Source organism: Panthera leo, chromosome A2 (assembly GCF_018350215.1).
Source record: "Panthera leo isolate Ple1 chromosome A2, P.leo_Ple1_pat1.1, whole genome shotgun sequence".
Taxonomy (NCBI): domain Eukaryota; kingdom Metazoa; phylum Chordata; class Mammalia; order Carnivora; family Felidae; genus Panthera; species Panthera leo.
In genome coordinates this window covers 118,801,938-118,826,361 of record NC_056680.1, presented here as the reverse complement: position 1 = coordinate 118,826,361, position 24,424 = coordinate 118,801,938, and the positions used below count along the sequence as shown (strand labels likewise).

General features: G+C 41.3%; 1 protein-coding gene across 9 annotated transcripts in view; it reads right to left on the bottom strand.

Annotated features, from left to right (window-relative positions):
- Window positions 1–24,424, bottom strand: part of CREB5 (cAMP responsive element binding protein 5) — a 482,366-nt gene that overhangs the window by 412,570 nt on the left and 45,372 nt on the right. For 4 of the 9 annotated variants that reach the window (XM_042920979.1, XM_042920962.1, XM_042920972.1 and 1 more), the window contains exons 3-4: window positions 22,052–22,173; window positions 4,125–4,534 (exon numbers count right to left, since the gene is read on the bottom strand). The exons of 1 other annotated variant lie outside the window; for it this stretch is intronic. The gene's annotated coding sequence lies outside the window, so the exon portion shown is untranslated. Of the gene's footprint in view, window positions 1–4,124; window positions 4,535–5,161; window positions 5,261–22,051; window positions 22,174–24,424 lie in introns of those variants that run through there. 4 more of the 9 variants (XM_042920987.1, XM_042921015.1, XM_042921014.1 and 1 more) reach the window with 4 other exon arrangements.

Here is a 24,424-nt window from a genome sequence, read left to right as displayed (position 1 = left end):
TGCTATAGTTGACAATATCAATAGCGCCCTCTACAGGAAGTTTCAAACCCACAACTTCAGTTTTCTTCAGTTTTAAGGGAAGTAATAAGTAATAAGTAGGGTGAACACTATCTGACACAGGTGAAAAATGGAATGAAATTAGTAAAATTGAAGAAAAAGCTGAAATGTTGACGATGCCTCTATCTTATGTGGAAATTTAGGAATTTGGAATGAAGCAAAACAAAACCACAGCTGGTAGCCCTAGGCTATTCCGTTTGTGTGTGTATATGCATTATTTTTGTTGTTGGTGGTGGTGGTTTGTTTGTTAACACTCAGCCATTTGAGAGAAGGACATTGAAGTTCACAATGTCTTTTTTTTCCTTTACATTGGAATCTCAAAAACATATTAGCTTTCCCTCTTCTAAGATTTGCTAGTTGCAATATTGTAGTGTATTACTCAGATTCCTTTTAAGATGCAACCAGAGTTGACTTTTTTGAAAACGCATAAACGACTAATGCATTTACATTTCAAATTATGTCTATTTTCCTAATATTCAGTAAAGATTCTTAACTGGAGGCTTTTGCATGTGAGGAAATCCTGATGCTGATAAGATATGTCTGTATGAGTCCTTAAAAATGCGGCCGTTTAATAAGTACAGATAGTTGCTCTCCATGATCAGTGGTTGCAAATCCAGATTCAGAAGGCAGAATCTGCTTGAAGGAATTGTCAGGACTAAATTTTCTACTCATGTCACTACAGCCTTGGAAGGCTGAGAAGCAGACTTCTTATCTCAACTATAATACATCCAATGACCTTGTGACAATGATTTAATCTCACCTTATTTTAGCAAGTTATCACAATTTGGGGGAAATCAACTTCTGATTTCAGTTATCTACAAAGTGACACAATAAATGTCAATCTAAGAGCTGAAACGTTATTATTTTGGGTGATCTACAAAGTGAACAGGCAATTCAGAGGCTGTTTTACTTTTCCACTTTGTTGCACCTTTTTACAGTCAATTAACTTTTCCCGGGCCTTAGTTTCTTCATCAGAAAAAAAATAATTAAAAAATTCTGTTTGGCAAAATATTTTGAACTAGATACCTGTTTTAACATATAAACATATTTTTAAATAGTTGAGCTATATAAAAAAGGAAGGATAAACAAATCACTGAGCTCATAAGGCTAAAAAACAGGTGTTAGCTGAATCTCTGGCTATCCTATAGGCATTTACCAATCTTTATAATCAAGAGGCTTGAATTTTAATGGCCACACTGGGTCCTAAGCAAGATGATGAGGACTTGGAACTGAGACTTCTTATAAAGCCAAAGTAATGAAAGAGCATGCCTTCCACATAAACCATGTAAAGGGAAATAACAAGAAAATCTCAGCCTAGGCTCTGGGTTGGAACATTACATCTTCCCTGAAAATTTATAACCACAGGCCTGTCCTGTGAAGGTTTGTGGTTAAATTGATACTACTCACAATCTAGGAAACCTCAAGCCAAGAAATTAACCCAGTGTGGACCCAGATGGGTAGTGACCTGCACGGCGTGGCAGAAGGAAACCAAGATTCTCTCTGAGGGACTGACCCTCAACTCGGGTCTTAGAGGATTCCTACAGATACCTCCAAATAGGAACTGAAAATCCAAAATTATGAAGTACATGAGGAAACAGGTCCCAGGAGTGAGGGCCGGCAGAAACAATAACAGCTGAATTAGACTGCCAAGAATTTTGAATATTGGAATGGATCATACAGAATATAAAATAACCAGACAGAAAATGTTAATAAAACAAATATGGACTAAAAAACCAGAGAAAGTAATAAAATACTTTCAAAACACCAGAAAAGGGTTTGAAAAGGGACCAAATATTTTAAAAACTGAAAATGTATAATTTAAAAGCACAATGGATAGCTTAATAGATTAGTCACAGTTGAAGAAAGAATTGGTAGAATGGAAGGTAACACTCAAGAAATTAACCAAAACACAGGAGAGAGAAACAAAGAAACGGTAAGTGCGAAAGAATACTTATGAGAAACAGAATGAGACACTTAATAAATGTCTAACTGGAGTTCAAAAAGATGCTTTTAGTGAAATACCAGTAACACTGGCATAGAATTTTTTTTAATTTTTTTTAATTTATTTATTTTTGAGACAGAGACAGACAGAGCACGAGCAGGGGAGGGGCAGAGAGAGAGGAAGACACAGAATCCGAAGCAGGCTCCAGGCTCTGAGCGGTCAGCACAGAGCCCGACGCGGGGCTCGAACTTACAAACCGCAAGATCATGACCTGAGCTGAAGTCGGATGCTTAACCAAATGAGCCCACCCAGGTGCCCCTGGCATAGAATTTTTGAGGAGATGAAAGATATAAATGTTCAGGTTCTGCAAGCCAAGTCCCAAGGAAGATATGTAATAAGAAACTCACACCAAGACCCATCACAGTAAAGCTGCAAAACACCAAAGACATAAAGACAATATTGAAAGCATCTGAAGGAGAAAAGACAGATTATCCATAAAAGGAGAGTTAAACCGGCAGCAGACGTCTCAAAAGCAGCAACAAATGCCAGACTTGCAGTGGAATAAAATCTACAAAACATTCAGAGAAATGACCAACCTAGAATTTCACATATAGCAAAAGTACAAGGGTGAAATAAAGGCATTTCACAAAAACTAAAAGCCATGCGGTTTACTGCCAGAAGACCTTCGAATTTGAAGAACATACTTCAGAAAGAATAGTTGTAGAGAAGGGAGATGAGGTGCCCGAAAGGAAGACAGACAACGAAAATGCAAATAAGTGGGTGAATCTAAACAAACACTGACCATATAAAACCACAACATTAATGTTTATAGCAAGAACAGTAGAAAAAAGTGGCCCTCAAATAGTGGACAACAGTATTATGTAAGATGCAAGGGAAGTGACCAGAGTAAGCATATGTATGGATACATAAATGTACTTATTATAAATACATAAATCAGATACAATGGAGCTCTTCTGGTAGAAGTGAGGGCAGGAGATTCCGCCCAGCTTCGGTTCATCCGGGAGCTATGACCATGAAGCCACAGGGCTCTAAATCAGCTGAAAACTCACTAGACTGCAGTTTACCTAGGAAAATTCGTAACACTAACAGTCTGTATCTGTTACTTTGTTTTTATAATATTCATATTTTTATTTTAAACAATGATTATAAAAAGCCATATCCTTTTTTTTAAGAGTTCTTGGCAAGAGCTTATTAATTTGCCGTCTTTTGTTACTTAAGTATAGCTGACACACGATGTTACATTGGTTTCAGTGATTCAACAGGTCTATACTTTCCGCTATGCTCACCACAACTGTGCATCGGCCAGCTGTCACCATACGATGCTATCACGATATCATTGGTATGTTATACTTTCATTGTGTTTTAAACAGGGAAATCTTAATTATACAAGCCCTGGTTTGGTCTATTGCAGTAAGTGTGAAACATTAAAGATCTCTAGGTTAAGAAAAAGAGAGGTACAGTTTGAATCTTTCATATATAATTATTTTAGCTTTAATGACAAGGAAATATTTACTAATTCGAGTTTAAATTGATTATAACATTTCATGGCAAAGGGTTTCACAGGAACTCAGATTAACTCTCCTGATTTACGTCAGCAGGGGAAAAATAAAAACTGGAGAATACGTCCTCAGTGACCTTGTTTTGATGTCCCCTTTTTCTAGAAAAAAATTTTCTTTACATTTATTTATTTTTGAGAGACAGAGTGAGACAAGGTGAGAGTGGGTAAGGGGCAGAGAGAGAGGGAGACACAGAATCCAGAGCAGGCCCCAGGCTCCGAGCTGTCAGCACAGAGCCGGACGACGCGGGGCTCGAACTCATGAACTGTGAGATCATGACCCGAGCCGACGTCGGGCGCTTAACCGACTGAGCCACCCAGTGCCCCTGATGTCCTCTTTTTCTGTTGGCACCAAATATGCTGTCGGCGCTCTGATTATTACGCTACTGTGCCAAACTTAGCTCCTTGTCAGACTGTGGCTAGCAAACAGGACGTACGTCTATTCACATGCTCCCAAGACAGTAATGAAACGAATCCTCTATCTTTTGTCTTTTAGGTTAAGAGAGGTAACTACTTAAATAGTTAAGGTTCTTGTTAAAACGAAATTACCTGTTTTCAAATATGAAGACCTAAATGCGTGTCCGTGCCTGGTTATCTGAGGGGCAAGGCCGGGAACTCTCACTGGAAGCATAAGGCTGCAGTGCTGGGATAGGCAGAATAATCTGAAGCGACGAAATTCGAAATTTGGGGTAGTCTGTTACAGTAGCAATAGGAAACCAATATTGATACCGTTCGAAAGACGACCGTAAAGCTGTCACACTGTGGGCTTTGAAAGCAGATTTGCTGCCTTTTCTTCCTCTGTTGTGATATCATATGCTTGTTTCCACTAGCGTAATGCACACTGGGGTCGCCGTTGTTAATCTTGCAATCGTACTTTTCCAGTTAAAGACACCAGACCTTTGGCCTCTTTTTCATTCCCAGGGTGTCCAGTGGGTGGCCTGTGATGTCTCGCTGCTAACCTGAAACGATATTTCATCCGACCTAATAAGCACTCAGCTCAGATGGTCATCTGTGCAAATGCCACAAGGAACAGCTCCCACAGGACCCAGAAAAGTATTCGTTTCCCAAAGAGACTTAAAGCCTACATTGATAGCATATAAAATAAGGACTCTTTAACATGTAAAAAGTGATGAGGTTACTTCACCCTTTCGTTAGGCTTTTAGGAAAAAGCGAAACTTAAATCTTAAGAGATCCGTATGCCCACCTGACACTTCAAAACAATAGAAATCCAACTAATGAAATGTATCCTAACTTCCTCCCCTAGCTTCTTACTCCCAACATTCGCTACCCTTTCCAACTAACTTTTCCATTCTTCTAATTTTCTGATCTTGAAGCTTTGGAGTAATTTTTTTTTCTTCCTCTGATCAGCCCTTTGGAAAGCTCCCACCTTGTCCTCTTTCTCTGACTCTCCTTTCTCACCATTAGCATGCAAATATCAAATACAACTCGGGTGTCCCACGTCTGTATCCAGTGGCACGCTCCCTGGTCTCTGCCTCTTGGGTTCATTCTATACAACATATGCCTCTTTCTGCCGTCATCCCACACCATTCCCTCCACACTCCACGGTGGCTCCCTGCTGCTTTGACCTTACGAACAAATCCTTCTGCTTGGCTTTCAAGGTCTAGCCATCTTCTCAGTCTTGTTCTCCGCTCCTCTCAACATGCCTTCCCTCTTTCAGACAACCAGGCCGTTTCCTCTGCTCATGAAATTTACTTTTCTCTCTCCTGGTAACTCAGGAGAAAAAGACAAAGCTGAGTAAGACATTGACCCCTCTCTTTGACAAGTATGTAGTTTGATGGGGTGGGGGAGGACAGACAAGTAAGTTAATGAGCGTTTTAGGCTCTGTTATAAAGAGCCTCGTGGTGACAACACCAACGAGGGCTGAGGGATCAATTCTTCAGGAGACGGCAGGGTAGGAAAGGCTTTGGAGAGGAGGAGGTGATAGAAAGAGGAGTCGTCCTTTTGAGAAGTGATTGTTTTGGAACATTCTGCAATAAACAGTAGACTCTGTTAATGCTCGTCAGATAACGGAAAAAGAGGGGTGCCTGGGTGGCTCAGTCGGTTAGGCATCCAACTTCAGCTCAGATCATGACCTCATGGTTCATGAGCTCAAGCCTCGCGTCTGGCTCTGTGCTGACAGCTCAGAGCCTGGAGCCTGCTTTGGATTCTGTCTCTCTCTCTTTCAAAAATAAATAAACATTAAACAAAATGTTTTTAAAGATAATGGAGAAAGAGATAAGCAAAACTCACCCACTAGTAATTTCCACCCTGGGAGAAAATATCTCCTTCGATACAGTTCTATTTTATACTTAGGAAGAATTGTGACCTCAGTGACTCAGAAAAAGTCAAAAGTAGAACCCATATAACTCATTCTGCTGGAGTATACTTGGTTTTATTCCACTGTGAGAGTAAGGGAATGTTCCCAATAGTTTTGTATTGCCCTGCAATGAGCCGCAGATATAGCATGGATTTGAAAGCAAACTTTTTTCTGTTGGTTTCTGCCTATAACCTATGCTAACCCTATGGGAAATCGAAGTCTGGCACTCTATATGATATTTTGAGGGGCTCTGGGAAAACAGTCTGAATGGGTTTCTTAAATTCCACTATCATTGTCTTCCTCACCTTCAAAATGGAGATGAAAGCAGCACCTCTTCTGAGGATTATGTGAGCATAAATACAAAAAGCAAACGGCATATTCTGAGGCAGGCACTTCCCTCTGTAGGGCTAAAAGACATTTAAATACTGTTCAACTGCATCTAACTCTGAAAACATGAACACCCCGAGTAGTTCCGAGTCATGTGCCTTATTTGATTAGCACACCGGCTCTCTTCCAGCGGATTGGTATGTGAAAGTGAATTTCCGAAGGCTGAAGAGACCAAGGTCCCAGCTTGAGGAGGAGAAAGAATGCCAAGAGGGGAATAGGAAGTTTCTGGAAACAGCACCTGATGAGGCTCTATGGATAAACCTTCTACTCCATGGTTTTACCAAGCCCTCGTTCTGAAAAACTAGCTAAAGACAACACTATAATTTGACGGCTGGTGCACAAGAGGCTTGTTGAATAACTACCACTTACGAGTGCCGTGCTGGGCATTTTCACAAGTATTATCTCAATTAATCCCCATAACAACCCCGCAAGGCAGGTCTCATCACTCCTTGTTTTTATACATGAGGTAACTGGGGTTCAAAGAAATTAAGCGAGCCACGCAAGGTCACAGTACCAGAAAGAAAAACAGCCCAAAATGGCTACAGGCTCCTCCCGTGCCAGCTGCTTCTACACCAGGTGGTTCTGCAGTCACAGACAGAGCCAGTGTGGGGCCCAGGTTTCTTCCAAAACGTCTATCCCCCAGGCACAATACCAAAGATCTTCCACCAATTTCTGATGGCCTGTTTACGTGGTTTCCTCCAAGTGCCTGAAATAGCTGCAACATTTGTGTGTTAACATCAGGGTGGTATTCTTCCTCTTTTCTTCGTAGCAACCTAGCACGGCCACAGGTAGACTTGTATCTGCCGTTGTGGCTCAAAAGCATTCACTAAAAGCTGAAATAAAAGGCAGAAAGGAAAGGCACAGCAGAGTGATCAGCAGACTCAGGTGAGCATCTTCAGCTGTGGATGGGACAGTCGTGTGCGAGCACGAGGGGACAGCAGTCATTGTACGCTTCGGGCCAGCTCACTGGCTGCCAGGGAAATTAGAGCACTCGATGCTTTTTCTTTGGCTTACTTACCAACGCCTGTGGTCTTAGAGAGTTTTAACTAGCCTCAGACCAGACATCTTCAGGGTCAGTAGCATGTGGCCAGGCAACTCTTTTTTTCCAGGGGAAAGGAAAGCCTATAGAGCGCTGGCTTTCAAACCTTGGTATGCTTCAAAATCACCTGGAGGGCTTGTTAAAACACATTTTCCTGAGCTCCTCCTCTAGAGTTTCCAATTCGGTAGATCAGAAGTGGAAGCTTGAAAATTTCCATTTCTACCAAGCTCCTGGTGATGCTGCTGGTACAGAACTCCACTGTGGGAACTATTCACCTAGATCAGTGTTCTTGACATTGGCCACATATTAGAATCCCCCTGGAGAACTTTAAAAGACACTGACATCCATACCCAAGCCAATAATCTAAACTTCTGGGGATGTGACCTAGGCTAACCTATGGGAAATCGAACAAATGGACACCGGGATTTTAAAACTAGTGATTCCAACGTGGAAACCACTGGCCCTGGATCTTTGAGAAGCAAGCCCTGTCCTCCATAACTGCTAAGAGCCCTGTGCTAGATAACTCCTGACATCTACTTTGCCTGACAGAGGAGAAAGTGTTTATGACTTTTAGTGGAAAAACCTTTAGCTGTTCTAGACTTGAAAACAAAATAAACTACGGATATCTCAAAGATAATAGCTTCCAGAACCTTAAAAAACATGAAAAATCAGCAGAGAACAAATTGTGATAAACAAATGGTATTGCCTTGGGGGAGCAAATGACTTACGTTGCTGGACAGAACATGTTAAGAGTGGGATGGTGTGTTTATCCAAGTCCCTGCGGTCATGTAACTTTATCGTTTCACTTAAGTATCGTTATTCATCATCACCTTTGATCCCTGTGGCTTAGCTAACTTAAAAGCCTGATACTTCAGGGGCGCGTGGGCGGCTCAGTCAGTAAAGCACCTGACTTTTGATTTTGGCTCAGGTCATATCTAACACCTCGTGAGATCAAGCCCCCTGTAGGGCTCTGCACTGACAGCACAAAGTCTGCTCGGGATTCTCTCTGCCCCTCCCCCACTCGCACACACTCTGGCCCTCTCTCTCTCAAAATAAATAAATAAACTTTTTTTAAAAAAAACTTGATGTTTCCCACTTTCAATCCAATGTAAACTTAATTTTGAACCAGACTCTACGAAGACATTTGTGCCAAATTTCAGAAAGATCTTAGAGAATGGGGGAAGTAGGTTCAAAAAGCAATGGTCCCGTGCGTTCTCTGTCAAACCTCTAGTAACACTCTGAAACAAACCATTTCAAAATCAGTGAGCAGTGATCGCTGAGAGCGAGTGTACGTTCCCCAAATCAGTCTTTCGCCAAACCACTTGCATTTCCCTTTTCGACAGGTTTACAGGTCAGGAAGATCAGGGGCACATCATGGACAAAAATACATCTTGATTTCAGCAAGGAATTTGCCATCCTGTGGATAAGAATGACATAAATGACAGTACACCTGAAGAGAGTCATAGCTGGTAATTGTAGCTACCCAAGGAATGTCGACCGCTTGATGAATCACTGCCTCCCCGAAGGGCAGTCACAATGGCAGACTCCCAAGTGCTATCTATGGTTCATCCAGTCTAAAATCTCAGTTAATGATGGATGAGGACACAGAAGACATGCTTATCAAAGCCGGAGGTGTGACAAAGCTGGGAGAGAAGCCTAATTCATTAAATGTCAAAAGAACCAAGAGAGGCAAACAGTCTCCACAAACTAAAACAACAGGCTGACATGACTAAGAACAAACTTAATAAGGATAAACGTAAAAGTATCCATTTTTAAAAATCAAATGCCAAAGTAGGGGAGTAAGGGAGATTGCGATTAAAAATGGTTTCGTGAGAAAAAATCCCAAGGAGTTTTAAGCGACTATAGTCTCAATACAATCTAGTGGGTCTCAGATACCTGTGAAAATCTGTGAAAGCTAAAGACTATCTCATAGACAAATGTGCATAGTCATAAAATTTTGTTTACGATTTCAGCTGGAGCCCATGAATGACCACCAGAGTTCACAGATCCCAAGCCAAGAACTCTTAAATAGTATATTTAAGACACCATAAAAACGACATCAAGTTTTGTTAAAGCACAAAAGTGTAATATCAAAACAATGGAGATAACGGTCCAAAGGGCTTGATACATCTTAATTACAGTCTTCAGTTTACAGTATTCAGCTAAATGTAGAGACTGAAAAAATCGGAATAAAATTAATGGTGCAGCGTCTAGAAATTATGTTAAATAAAGACCATTTGATGGAATCTGAGCCATTCACTCTTAAAAAACACAGGAGAAACACAATAGCAGGGTTCTAAAATCTGAAGGCTACCATTTGTAAGACCATGCAGACTTACAATACTCTATAGCACCATTATCCAGTAGAAATGCAATGCTAGTCACATGTGTCACTTAAAACTTTCTAATCAGCATATTTAAGGGCAAAAAGAAACAGGCGAAATTAAATTTAATAATATATTGTATTTAACCCCATGGACGAAAAATAGTATCGTTTCAACATGCGATCAGTGTAAAACTTTTTCATATTGAGTTTTTGAAATCTGATATAAGTTTTACTTTTAAAACACATTTCAATTAGGACTAGAGGCATTTTAAGTGCTCTCCAGCCACATGTGGCTAGTGTCACCACATGTGGCTAGCTGGACACCACAGCTCTTTAGCTTCCCAGGATGAAGAAAGCCAATTAAGAGATATCAGAGACAGACAAATTTCTAACAGAGCTTCCCCAAAATGGAACAAGTCCCCTTACAGAGTAATAAGGTCTCTGTCATGGGATATGTTCTAATTTAGACCCGGTGACTGCACGTCAAGGATTATTTAAGCATTTCCGTATAGGCTTGGCACTGGGGTAGAGAATACGAAAGTCCAGTCTCATGCTGAGGCTATAATGCTTTGACTGTCAGGTTTGGGAATCAAAGTTGTTTCAACCACCAACTTCATGATATTCTGGGACAAGTGGCCAGCCAGTGTCTCCTTGGAAGATCTTGCCAATCTGGTTATGCAAATACACGGCAGGTGCCCCTGCCCTTCTGTGGTAGAACCCAGCCTAAGTTGCCCGTGAAGACAATCCATATGCTTTGGCTCAAGCTCTGACAGGAGGCTGAAGAGGGACTATTATCGCATCACTGAGCTAAGCTCAGTCTGGAAATAACCCACCTAAAACATGTGTCTGACATACACATTTAATTCTTGCACCCAGCCAGCCAGCTCACCCTTAGTTCCAGTTTTGCATTAAGCTCATTAACAGAAAATTAAGTGCCTAGCTATGGTAAGACCATAAAGGTACTTCTCTAAAGGGAAGTGCTATTCAAAATGGAAAACCATCCACAAAGAAGACCGCTGGCTTGTGGTTAACCACCCACAGTCCCAGCCCTCATGGTCTGCAACAGCTGATGACTGCATCAGTATATGGTCAGTCTGAACCGTATTGGATAAGCGACCAGTGTTTGAGGAACCAGCCCCAAGGTTTTTGTAATCCACAGACAACTGCTGTCTGGTGGAGCTGGAAAAGGGTTGGTAGGAAAGATGTGCTCTGGAGGCAGAGTCCCTGAGTTCAAGCCTCACCTGTGCTCTCAGCAGCTATGGGACTTGGACAAGTGACCAGCAGTTCCTCTAATTCATGCTTTTCATCTGAGAGACTAATCTGCCCCTGCCAGTCATTTCAGTGTTTATAAAACCAAAAGCCATACACGAAGTAAGATACAAGCGCTGGGTTCGCTGATGACACTCTATGAACACTACTGACAGTCCTTTTTCTAAAAGTGCTTTTATTTTTTTCCTGAATATATGTATAGGAATAGGTATATGCATATGATATACATTCATTACAGAAAATTTGGAAAATCTATGAAAGCGTTAGGAATAAAGTTTAAATGACCCTACCACCCAGAGCAAGCCGCTTTTTGACATTTTGTCGCTTCTGTACATTTCTTTAATATAATGTGCGTCATTTTTTAGAAACATCAATTTTTTTTTTAAGGAACACCAATTTCTAATACCCTTCAAAGTTCCAAGGTCACAAAGAGTAACTCTCTTATTGAAATCTCTGATGTCATGCCTCTTCTCCTACTATCCTGACCATCGCAGCAGGGATGGACTCCTGCTATCATAATGTCCCATTCGGGAGGGTCCTAGATAAGGACTTAGTAGCAGATAAAAGGCTGTAAGAGTCCCGGTCTTGCATTTCACAGGGGAGGAAAGTGAAGCTCAGAGAGCCAAAGTGACTTTCCTACGATCACCCAGCACGACCTAGAGCCGGTGTGTTGTACCCCACATGAGCACCCTCCCACCTCACCATACTCCTTTGTACGGCATGACTCAACCTCGCACATTCGAGCTAATTTGGAGCCCGCTTTCTGCCAGGCATCTCTATATTTTAAGGTCGAAATCAAATGCCTAACTATATATATTTTTTTAAAAGTTGCATGGTAGCTTGATGACAGGAAAGTCATTTATTCGACAAAGGGCACTTTATAAGGTTGTCTTTCTGAAGAAAAAGCTCAAAAGAATTCTCTTTGCCATGTGCAAAATATCCCCTTAATTAACACGAACAATCAAATCACCAGGCATTTAAAATGTTTATTCCAAGAGTTTTAGAGTTATACCTTAATACCAATCTATAGGAAACAGGGGACATAAGAGTAATAATACCTGCTATCATCCCAGTTAAATATAAGCATCATAAATAATATTTGCACCTTTAAGCAATTCATATATCCTTCCCAAAAATTAAGATTGTAACGTGGGGCTTTTGCTTTCCAACGGGATGAAATATATTGCCGAGCTTTGTTTTGTTTTTTTGCGAGTCTAACACTCAAAGAAGGACTTTTCCTGGTCTATCTGGACTATCTGTCTCCTTAAGAAATAAATAACTTTGAAGTTACAGGGTTACCTCCATTATCACCTAGTCACTCCTCACCAGATGCAGGGAAACAAAATTAGTCACCCTCAGTCCCTAGTGCCCATGCTTTTACATTACCTGCTGTGTTGTATTCTAAATTATTTGTTGATTCATCATGTATTTATCTGCCTCTCTCATTAAATAATTGGTCAACCTTCTCGAGGTTGGCGTTTGCTATAAGGATTAACTAATAGTATATATAAGGCAACTTAGCACAGCTCTAGGCACAGACCAAGAGTGACCTGATGTTACCCATTATTATCACCTTTATTATCAACTTTAAGTGCATGTCACTGCCCAGAACAGAGTCTGGAACCCTCAAATAGAGGTGGAAACATGGGCCCTTGGAAAATCTGGTGTCTTAACCACAGAAGTACCGAGTGCAGTTTTGGAAGAAGATTCTCCCTACCTTCTTCAGCAGGTGCTAACTAACCGCTGTTCGGCAGCATGCGTGTGTGTGCCAGGCCAAGTCATAATCACTGAGGCTGTGAAGATGGCCTGCCCCCAGAGAGCTCACAGATGAATCCTGGGGGAACACATGTGAGTGATGTCTGAGGACAAGCGTAAGGAGACAAGTGCAGAAGTCGAGAAGAACTCATGGTTTTATCTCGAGAACCAAAAAGGCATTTGAAATAGCAGCCTTTGTCTTGAATGTTGGAGACGGGACGCCTGGGGAGGGTGCACCAAGTCCCAGAGGACGAGTAGTAACAGTAAACCTATTGTTTTCTCGGAGGAAAACAGAGAAACACGGTCATTTCCACGTGTGGTACCTGGAGAGGGTGGGTGCGGCCTGCAGGGGGCCCTAGGGAGGGTGTGGTTGTGGGGGCCTGTGGACAGGTCCCAGCTTCAGGCACCACCTCCCGGCACCACTTGGTTCTGCCTGAATGTTCTGTGGTTCCACGGAGCCCTTTGGCTCTTCTGGCTTCCCCGGCTATCGCCGTCAGCCACTTTCTTAATCCTTCTGCTCCTGCTTTCTTCTGCCCTGTCCTCTCTTTTCTGTCTCCTGTCATTTATGTTTTGCTTCTTGGCTTTGTCCCAATCCTTCTGAAGTGCTTCTTTCCTTTCCTCTAAGAAATGACTCATTCCCAGGCGTCTAAATTACCTTCGAGTTGTGGGTTCCTCAAACTTTGGGGTTCCCATTTTCATTGCTGCTTCCCGCACAGAATGTCTCTCTTTGCCACGAGAAAAAGCATTCATTTTTCTTATTTCTGGGTTTGGCAACGTTTGAGGTGCCAAAGTACAATCTTTGAATAATTAAAGCCTTATGTAGGCAGCTCTGGGGGACATTTTATGGCCAATAAATCCTATGAAATACTGTTACTTTAACTTCCCTAAATAGTTCTCAGAAGTCATTGGAGCTGCTGTAAATATATATATATATATATATATATATATATATATATATACACACACACACACACACACATACATTTACAGATAGATATATATATACGTTTTATTATTTACAAAGTACTTCTACCTTACTCTGCTTTTATTCAAGTATGAAAAATATGCTTTCTACAAAAGTCATTTCTTTAAAACACAATGCATAGGACTCTAACACAATTTTCCCCATTTCTGCATAAAGAGGCTCACACTTGTGGGCAATAGCTTACTTAATGCCTTCCCTTCCAATTCCTGAACTAACCAGAATTTCCCTTTTACATCTCAAACGCCTTGCTTTTGTGATGTGTTTTATACTTGCCAAGCCCTTTCACATACAAGATTTCACTTACTTCTCTCAACGGCTCTGTAGTATTTGTTCTTCTTTTGCATTTGACAAAAAAACGAGGCAGAGAGGTTGCGTATTTCATCCCAAGCCCCATGGCTTAGCTGTGAGTGGCAGTGGCCACTTGAATGCAAGATGGCTGAGGCACATCCCACTGCTACCTTATATGACATGAGAAGACAGTAAGGCCTTGGCGTTTTGGCTCTAGGGCCTCGTCCCATATTCCTCAAATGAGAAATGTAATTACTCTCCTTTCCATTCTTTCTTCTTTGGTATTAAGTGGCCCTCCAGTCACTGTTACACTAATGCAAAGACATCATGATAATTCTCGTTTCAAATAAGGCTCTTACTGTGAGCAAATAACTAGTGACTTGACATTACCAGAAAAGAAAAAAAATAGCTGCCAGGGTTATAAACCCTATAAATATTTTCTAGCAGAACAAAAGGTGATAACCACTGCCGCAGTCAGGTTTTGCAGAAGCAGAGCCTGAGCGGGGATTCACACACACCTCATGTATTGAGGCATCACACGCAGGAGAAACTGATGAGGAGTGAAGAAATCAGGACACAGAGGGGGAAAGGTGACGTCTGGTGCCTGAACTTGCAGGTAGATTTGCAGATACAGAAGTGCTGCCACCAATGTTCTGGGGCTCCCCAGCATGTGCCCTGCCTTGAGGCAAAGGAGCAGGATTTTATAACCCCACTGCAGTCTGCCACAGGCCATTGGACAGGCCAGTAGAAGAGACTCTAGGGGAACCGGATCGGGCAATAACAATAATGATTTAATGATAATAACACTAATTCCACAACTATCATTGGTTGAATGCCTACTATGTGATAGTCACTTACCTGTATTATTTCCAATTCTTAGAGCAATTCTGCAAGTTATCAATAAAAAAGTGATATATAAAGAATGATGTGATTTGTTTGAGGGAATAGACCTGGACATTGGCAGTTCTGGGGTTAAATCCTTATAAATCCTTATTCGACTCCAAAACCCATGATTGTTTGCTATTCTGTAATACCAGCTCCAGTTCTGTCAATGCTCAATGGTGAGACGGCCAGGCAGCACTAGCTAGGCCTGCATTACTGACTTATTCTTCCTCCCAAAATGCCACTAAGACGTGACCTGTACTTAAAAAGAAACAACAGCAACAAAACAAAAACCACAGCAAACACAATGAAAATTTCTGCATCCACTCAGCATCTACTATGTGTTTCACAGCCTTTTGACACTGGAACTAGATTAAGACAGGAAAGATCTCTGTTTTCAGGGAGCTTATATACATAACCACAGAAATAATCCATCTAATAGGATATGTGCTATTTTAAAACATAGGATAATGGGATAGAAAAGAAATTAGCCAGAGAAGGCCTCCAAAAGGGGATGTTATGTGGGCGGAGTCTGAAGGGAAAAAATTAGATAGCAATGAGATGGCCTGAAGGCAGAAAATTCCAGACTAAGAACACAGCAAGTGCAAGGCCCTGAAGGCGAGGGGTTGGGGGAGGGGGAAGCTTGTTGTATTTAGGAATAAGAAGGTCTGGGTGGCTGGAGTTCAGTGAGCAAGGGAAGCACAGACATGAAACTGAGGTCAGGAAGGTTGGCAGGGTCTTGACCACTTGGCGCTTGTAGACCCAGATAAGGAACTGGGATTCTCTTTCATCTAATGTTATAGACAACAGAGTGATATGACCTGATTGACATTCTTGAAAGACACTGACTACACTGTGGAGTGTGGATCATTTGGATAGGGGGTAACAGAGGGAAAGCAGGGAGACCAGCAAAGATGTATCCAGTCCTCTAGGTAAACCCTGATGAGGGTGTCTCTGGAGTAAGTAGCGACCATAAGAGAGAGAAGTGAATGGATATGAGGTATGCTTTATAGGTAGCACTGACAGAGTTTGCTATAGGAACTGATGGAGACAAAAATCAAGAATAACTCCTTTTTTTTCCTTCAAATTTTTATGTAAATTCTAGTTAGTTAACATACAATGGTTATAATACTGGTTTTAGGAGTAGACTTCAGTGATTCATCACTTACATACAACACCTGGGGCTCATCACAACAAGTGTTCTCCTTAGTACCCATCACTCATCTAGCCCATCCCCCACCCACCTCCCTCCATCAACCCTCAGCTTGTTCTCTATCTTTAAGAGTCTCTTATGGTTTGTTTCCCCTCTCCTTCTTTTTTCCCCTTGCCATATGTTCATCTGTTTTGTTTCTTAAGTTGCACATATGAGTGAAATCATATGGTATTTGTCTTTCTCTGACTCACTTATCTCACTTAGCATAATACACTCTAGCTCCATCCATTTGTTGCAAATGGCAAGATTTCATTCTTTTTGATGGCTGAGTACAATTCCAGTGTGTGTGTGTGTGTGTGTGTGTGTGTGTGTGTGTGTATCACATCTTCTTTATCCATTCATTGGGCTCTCTCCATAATTTGGCTATAGTTGATGATGCTGCTATAAACATCAGGGTGCATGCACCCCTTTGAATCTGTATTTTTCTATCCTTTGGGTAAATACCTAGCAGTGCAATTGCCAGACTGTAGGGTAGTTCTATTTTGAACTCTTTTGAGGAACCTCCATACTGTTCTCCAGAGTGGCTGCAGCAGTTTGCATTCCCACCAACAGTTCAAGAGGGTTCCCCTTTCTCCACATCCTGGCCAACACCTATTGTTTCTTGTGTTGTTGATTCTGACAGGTGTGAGGTAAAATCTCACTGTGGTTTTCATTTGTATTTCCATGATGATCAGTGATGTTGCTCATCTTTTCTTGTGCCTGTTAGCCATCTGAATGTCTTCTTTGGAAAAATGCCTATTCATGTTTTCTGCCCTTTACTTAACTGGATTATTTGTATTTTGGGTGTTGAGTTTGATAAGTTCTTCATAGATTTTGGTAACTAACCCTTTATCCAATATGTCATTTACAAATATCTTCTCCCACTCTGTAGGCTGCCTTTTAATTTTATTGTTCTCTTTGCTGTGCAGAAGCTTTTTATCTTGGTGAAGTCCCAGTAGTTCATTTTTTTGAAGAGTAACTTCCAAGTTTTTGGATTTAGCAACCAGAGTTGCCATTTTCTCCGTTTGGAAGGCTTTAGAGAAATAGGTTAGCTAGAAGCGGTGCTAGAGAATCATGAGTTCTTCTTTAGGCATGGCCATGTGGCATGCCAATTAAACATTCACACAGAAAAATCAAGTCAGAAGCTAGATGTGTGAATCTGCGCTTATGAAGACAGGTCATAGCGAAGACGGAAATCTGGGAGCCTCAGCTTATTGACAACATTTGAAGCAATGGGACTAAGATCACCTAAGGAGGAGATGACCGCAAAGGGGAATGAAGGGGCCCAGGAATTATGTCTAGGGACTCAATATCTAAAGGTAGGTAGAGAAGGAATAGCTAGTTAAGGCACTGCGAAGGAAAAATCTCTCGAGTTAGGAGAAAAGCAGAGGTCTTCAGAATATGCAAAGATTTTCCAAGGAGAATGCGGGCACAGACAGTTCCAAGGAAAGTGATTTCTAGATCCTCAACTTCACATCCACTCTGCAGAAACTTAACTGCCTGAGAAGGTGCCTAGTGTGAGTAAGAGGTTCTCCATCCCCACTGCCTTTCACAGACACATGTCTCCCATCTTCTTCTGTCTCAAATCTCACTCTAGTATGTGCCCAGTAGTGTGAAAATGTCCTGGGCACAAAAAGACACAGTTAGAAATACAGATGTTAGTTTGACAAAGTTCATAACTGCAATCTCTACCTAACCACGCCTTGTCCAGGTCAGGTGATGTCAAATTTTTTGCTTCCCATAAAACTGGAGGAGAGCCTACTTGAGCTGAGAAATGGCGGGTCGTTAAAACATTGCTTTGTGATAAATTACTCTATGAGTTTTGGCATATAACCCAGGAGTTCAAAGAACCAAATAGCACTTCTAAAACAAAATTTCTATCTGATTTATATAAACATGTTTTCTCAAAGCTTACCCTTTTTAAAAAGAAAACAACAGGCAAAGAATTGATGCTAGATTCTGTCTTACCATAACAATAAGCAGTAGTATCCACGGATATATGAACTAACTGTCAAAAAAATATAAGCTCTAGCCAACTCAGAGAAATTTATTTATAATAAAATTTTCTTTTTAGTTTCATAATTTCTCATCAAAATTTGTAATACACAGAATCTATGTTATACTTTTATCAAGGGTATAAATTATTAATTAAATGTAGTGATAACTGAATCTGAAATAACTTTTAATTTGGAGAGCTTTATTTTCATAGAAAAATTGTAAAGCTTTATTTCCAATTCATATGCATAATTTAGTTGCAGAGATGCTGACACAGAGCCCTAAAATATATTACACTGGGAAAAAATTTTGTGCAGAAAGTTGAATGAAAATATAAATTTAGGGGGAAAAAGGAACAATGTAAAATTAAAATGTCAAACTGTTAAAGGAGTCTGTGTATTTTCTAAATGGTTGATGGTAAGAATCACATTTCTACCGTGTTTGGATTCCACTGGGCACATTAAAAAAGAGTGATACAACATTTTTATTTTAAGATGTCAATATATATAACATACTAAAAATTTTATCCCTCACACTATTTAAACCAAACGATGAAAAATCTAGATGTCATCTCTAAAAATGTGCAAGGGTCTACAAAATGTTACAAAATTCTTTCAGGGGCTATAGGAACAAAAGTGTTTGAAAACAACATATGTAAGCCAAGAGAAAGGCTTCAAACGGAGAGTGGTCAATTTGTCAAATGCTGCTGAGAGTAAAATGGGAATACAACTGGACTGGCAACAGGCAGGTCACTGACCACCTTGATTCGAGCAGTTTCAGTACAGTGAAGGGGCTGGAAACCCAGGTGGAAGAAGCTGAAGAAAGAACGAGAGATGAGGATGCCGAGGCCCCCAAGTAAGACAACTGTTGATAAATTCTGCAGTGAAGGGGAACAGAAAAAGGGAGTGATAGCTGGCGGGATAGGAGGGATCGAGAGAAGGTAGATAAAGGGGGCCTGGGTGGGTCCGTCGGTGGAGTGTCCTAGTCTCTCTCTTTTCTTAATGTTTTATTTTATTTTTGAGAGAGTGCAAGTGGGGGAGGGGCAGAGAGAGGAAGACAGAGGATCCTAAGAGGGCTCCGTGCTGATAGCAGCGAGCCTGACATGGGACTTGAACTCACGAACCGCGAGATCGTGATGTGAGCCGAAGTCAGATGCTCAACCAACTGACCCACCCAGGTGCCCCAAGCATCTGACTCTTGATTTCAGCTCAGGTCATGATCCCAGGGTCGTGGGATCCAGCTCCGTGTTGTGCTTTGCACTGATCTGAGCATGCAGCATGCTTAAGATTCTCTCTCTCTCTCTCTCTCTCTCTCTCTCTATCCCACCCCCCCCCCGCTCCATCTGCTCCTCTCCCCTGCTTGTGTGCTCTCTCCCTAAAAAAATTTTTTTAATATTTTTTAAAAAGGGAAGATAGATAAAGAAGATACTAGAACCCATTTGTATGCTGAGTGAAAAGTAGAGAAGAAGAAACCAATGATGCATGTGAGATGGGGGAAATTCAGGAGCAAAGGTGAGGGCTAGAATTCAAAGTACAAGGGAAGCAGGGACTTATCTTCCATTGTCACAGGAAAGAAGGCACAGATGTGGGTAGAGAGGCCAGTACTACTAGGTTTATAGAAAATACAGGTGATGGATAGTGAAAAATATAGGGTGGTCAAGGGACTAGAGGTCTTGATAAGATCAAAAAATATTGGAATGAAGATAATAGAATAAATGAGATACAAGAATAGAAAGTATCAAGGAGAAGGATGTTCAAACTAATATTTTATTACTTTACTTTTTTAGAGAGAGAGAGAGAGAGAGAGAGAGCGCGTGTGCAAGCAGGGGAGAGGGGCAGAGGGAAAGAGGGAGAGAATCTCAAGCAGGCTCCACACTCAGCACAGAGCCCGACATGGGGCTCGATCCCACAATCCTGGGATGATGACCTGAACCAAAATCAAGAGTGAGACCCTTAACCGACTAAACCACCCAGGCACCCCTAGAGATTACTCTTAAAAACAAAATAAATAAGTAAATAACTAAATGGAATAGAACACTCAACTGACTTGGCCACTGAGGCACCCCATCAAACTAATATTTTAAAGGAGATGCAATTATTGGTTTGATCAAGGGAATTGGTGGTGAGGTGGAATGGAGGAAAAAATACTTGGAGGTGATGAAGTTAAGGAGTTGAGGGCGCAGGGTATTGGATGGATTACTCACATGGATGTTGACGTCACCAGAACAGTAATGGGAGTAGAAGGAAAACGGCAGTGAATCAGATACCAATCTTATAAATAAAGGGACACAACTGGGAGGCTGGGAGAGGAAGACTCTGAGAGAAGTGTGGGCGGGACACTAGGATGTTGTGCACTTTAAAAGGACCAGCGTTTCTGAAAGATAAGGAAGACAAATAGTTTCTAGTAGGTAATAGGTAGCCAGAAGGACATCTATCCAATGTCAATGCCTTGAGGTATATGGAGCATGAGGGAAAAAGCAGCCACCACCTAGGACAAATATTGGGGGGGTGGGTACAGGGACAGGGTGTAGGTGGAACAAAGGATCAAGAGCAATTCACAGAAAAGGTTAAAGCTTCAAGGGAATTTTCTGACAGACTGAGAGCATGAGTGTGCAACATGGAAAGACACAGGAGGGAGTCTAGATGATCATGGGTGGCCCAGGAGACTTCTGCTTCTGCTAGTGACATCAGTTATGATGGAATTTACCCTATGAGCAAGATGTGCCATCAGTGCATTCTAAAATCCAGAGGATTTAAGGGCACCCGGGTGGCACGGCTGGTTGAGGTTCTGACTCTTAATTTCAACGCAGGTCATGATCCCAAAGTCATGGAACGGGGCCTCGCCTAGGGCTCTGTGCTGGACACAGAACCTGCTTGGGATTCTCTCTCTCTCCCTCTGCCCCTCTCCCCCACTCACTCTCTCTCTAAAAAAAAAATAATAATAATAACAAACAAAATAAGAAATAAAAAATCCAGAGGATTTAGCTAGAAGATTAGTGGGCAAGTGTACATTCAGTCTCTTCATTTTTCACCAGTAGGAAAAGCAATAGATGTGGGAGAATTGGCCAAAGAGAAACTATACTTGTGAACTGTCTCTGTGTAACTCATCCTCAAAGGGTTGGGTTTGTTTCTTACTATTCCTGCAATTTGGGTATGCCACCACCAGGGAGCAGAGGTACCATAGTCATGTGATGTTAAGGCTGGCAGTTTTTTCTTTTATTCCAGAATCTTTCTGCTTCAAGCTTCAGCATTTTCCAACAAAGGTTTTAACACCCAACTGAGGACACATAAATTCATTATGAGACAAACTGAAAATACCAAACATTAAACCGTTCACAGATGAGACTGAGAGCAAATTTTAGAGAAATAAGCAGTCAGACAGATTTTTACTTTTCTATTTCAACTAACCTCAACTTTAGATCTAAGCCTAATTTGGTTCACAGTTGTTAACTAGAATATGCCTTTACTACAAACCCCGTTCTTCTAAATATGGAGGCAAAACCTTTTTGTGCATGCTAGTTCAGTTAAATCAGAAATAATGCATTTCATAGGACTATAAAAGAGGAAACTAGTATCTGAGACCCATAACACCCAACCTCAAATCCTGCCTGATCAGCATTATGCCCTCCATTTCACAGATGAGAAAAGGGGCTTCAGAGAGATTAAGTAGCATTCTGGGGTTACATGGCCAGGTGGTAGGAAGTCAGGATTGAATCCGGCTCTATTGGCCTCCAAAGTCTGTACTCCTTTGATGCTACGGTGCTACTCTAGGGGACCCGTTATATGGAGACTAGAGAGGGTGAAAAAATAAGTATAACCCTTAAGGTACTTATAACCTAGTAGGGGTTCAGACACACCATAAGTTCCATAAGAGAAGTCCAAACTCATTCTCTTGTAGATGAGATCAAAGCTAGCTGGAGGATCAGAAAAGATACATGGAAGAGAAGGCTACCTGGGATGAGCTTCAAGGAATGGACAAGAGATTAGCAGGGGGAAAATACATTCACAGCCATGGGGCTCAGTCTCCAGACACTTCACATACCTTTTGGGCTCAGCAGCCCAAGCTTAGTTCACTAGCCAATTTCCTTCGACTGAATCCAAGTTGGTCAAAGGAAAATTATGTGTTTGCCTTCTTCATGTCCCAAGACCAAAGCATCTGTTTCGCTGCCATATTGGGGAGAGGGAAAATGGGAGAGAGAAAAGGAGGGAGTTAGAGGTCTTCATGATGTCACAGTAATGGAAAAGATCATGTTTCTCCCTTCCTAGAATTTCCTCTGAAATATGTGACTACTCCAGAGATGTCACTCATGACGCATTTCCTCTTTTATTTTTCTTAAGATTTTATTGTTTTTTTAAGTAATCTCTACACCCAATGTGGGACTCGAACTTAAAATCCTGAGATCAACAGTCACCTGCTCTATCAATGGAGTCAGAGGCGCCCCAGACACTTTTCCTCTTTTAATTGACCCACAGTGATACACAGTGGCTGTTTCTAGTGCTTAGCTGAGTTTACTCTTAGCAAAGAATTCTGACAAAATGCTTTCTCCTCCCAGCATTAGAAACTATAAAATCCTTGTGTATAACCAAAACTGTACGAAATGATTTTAAACTCTATACACACATGGTCTCATTTAATTGTCCAAACAACCAGATGAAATAATTACTATTATTATCCCCACCTTAGAAATGAGAAAACTGAGCCTCAGAGGTGTTGAACTTCTAACTGGCTTTATCAGAGACTTAATGTTTTTATTTTTAAAAAATAGTTGCAGGGGTGACTCATCAGTTAGGCATCCGACTTCAGCTCCAGTCATGATCTAGAGGTTCATGAGTTCGAACTGCCCCCTCCCATCAGGCTCTGTGCTCACAGCTCAGAGCCTGGAGTTTGCTTCGGATTCTGTGCTACCTGCTCTCTCTCCCCTCCCCTGCTCACACTCTGTCTCTCTCAAAAATAAATAAACATTAAAAAAATTTTTTTAATTAAAAAATATATATATTTGTGGGGCACCCAGGTGGCTCAGTTGGTTAGGCATCCGACTCTTGATCTCGGCTCAGGTCATGATCTCACAGTTCCTGAGTTCAAGCCCTGCCCTGGGTTCTGTGCTGACAGTGCAGAGCCTGCTTGGGATTCTCCCTCTCTCCCTCTCTCTGCCCCTCCCCGACTCATGCACGCGCGCACTCTCTCTCTCTCTCTCTCTCTCTCAAAATAAATAAATAAATACACTTTTAAAAAATATTTGCAAGGCTTGTTTATTCAGTGTTTTTTGTTTATTTGTTTTTAAGCAGGCTTCACGTCCTAAGCGGAGCCCAAAACGGAGCCTGAAGGCTTAACCCACTGAGCTACCCAGGCACCCCTATTTTCTTTTTTATGCCTCCACTCAATGATCATGCACATGATAAATACCACCGTGGACATGTATAAATACATACTTTGACTTTACAAATCCGTATTAATTACGGCTCCTGCTATACAACCTAAACTGGTAATAACTGTTAGTGCTGTGTACTGAGGATAATTGAAAATTTCAAAAATTGCAACTCTGAATTTTCTGTTTCAAAGACTGTCCTTTTGTACCCTTAGAAAATAAAAGTTGCTTAAATTTCTCATACGTTTGAATTTCACAGGTTATATTTATAATGAGAGAATATTACGCACAATATTCTTTGTAAACTTGAAAATGCCTGACAAACTTTAAAGCACCAAACAAATGTGATTTGGTAGTAAGCTCCTTATTTCCAAACAGAAAGTGAAGCTCATCAGAATTTTTTTTCCCCAAACAGTCCCACTTCTGGCCCAGAGAAACAACCTAAAACTAAAAGCTAAAAAACAACAGTTAATGAATGTGTTAATTGCTCACTGGCCAGTGTCATTGCTTGACTGAACTATTCCCAAATGGACACAGAATATAAATTTCTATTCTATGCAGATATTAAAATAGGGTCTGGCAAACACGAAAGATGAAGTGGCGGGGGGGGGGGGGGGGGGGCGGAGAAAGGATGGCTTCAAATGTGTATTTTACAATAAATATACCATGTACTTCTGAGAATTTGCCTAAATCAATATTTTAAGTCATACTGTTGCCCAATTCTATTAACCAAATGTAAAGGGTTCACTGCAGGACAGGGCTAAAGCACTTTGCTAATTTATGTTTATTGATGAGGACTTGGCTGGAGGAGGACGATTCAGCTTTTACTTTGATAAAGAATGGGAGCTCTAGTACTTGGAACTGAATATTGCTGCAGTGCCACCGGGAAAAATCCAGTTAGAAGATCTTCCCTGTTTTTGCCTCCATCTAGGCTACAAATCCACCCCTCTATCCCCATCTCCTCTCCCAGTGGACATGACACATACAGTCCTACGGTTCTATTCATTGGGTTACTGGTGGGGAAGGGATCGGCCGAGAGTTTGGCTGAT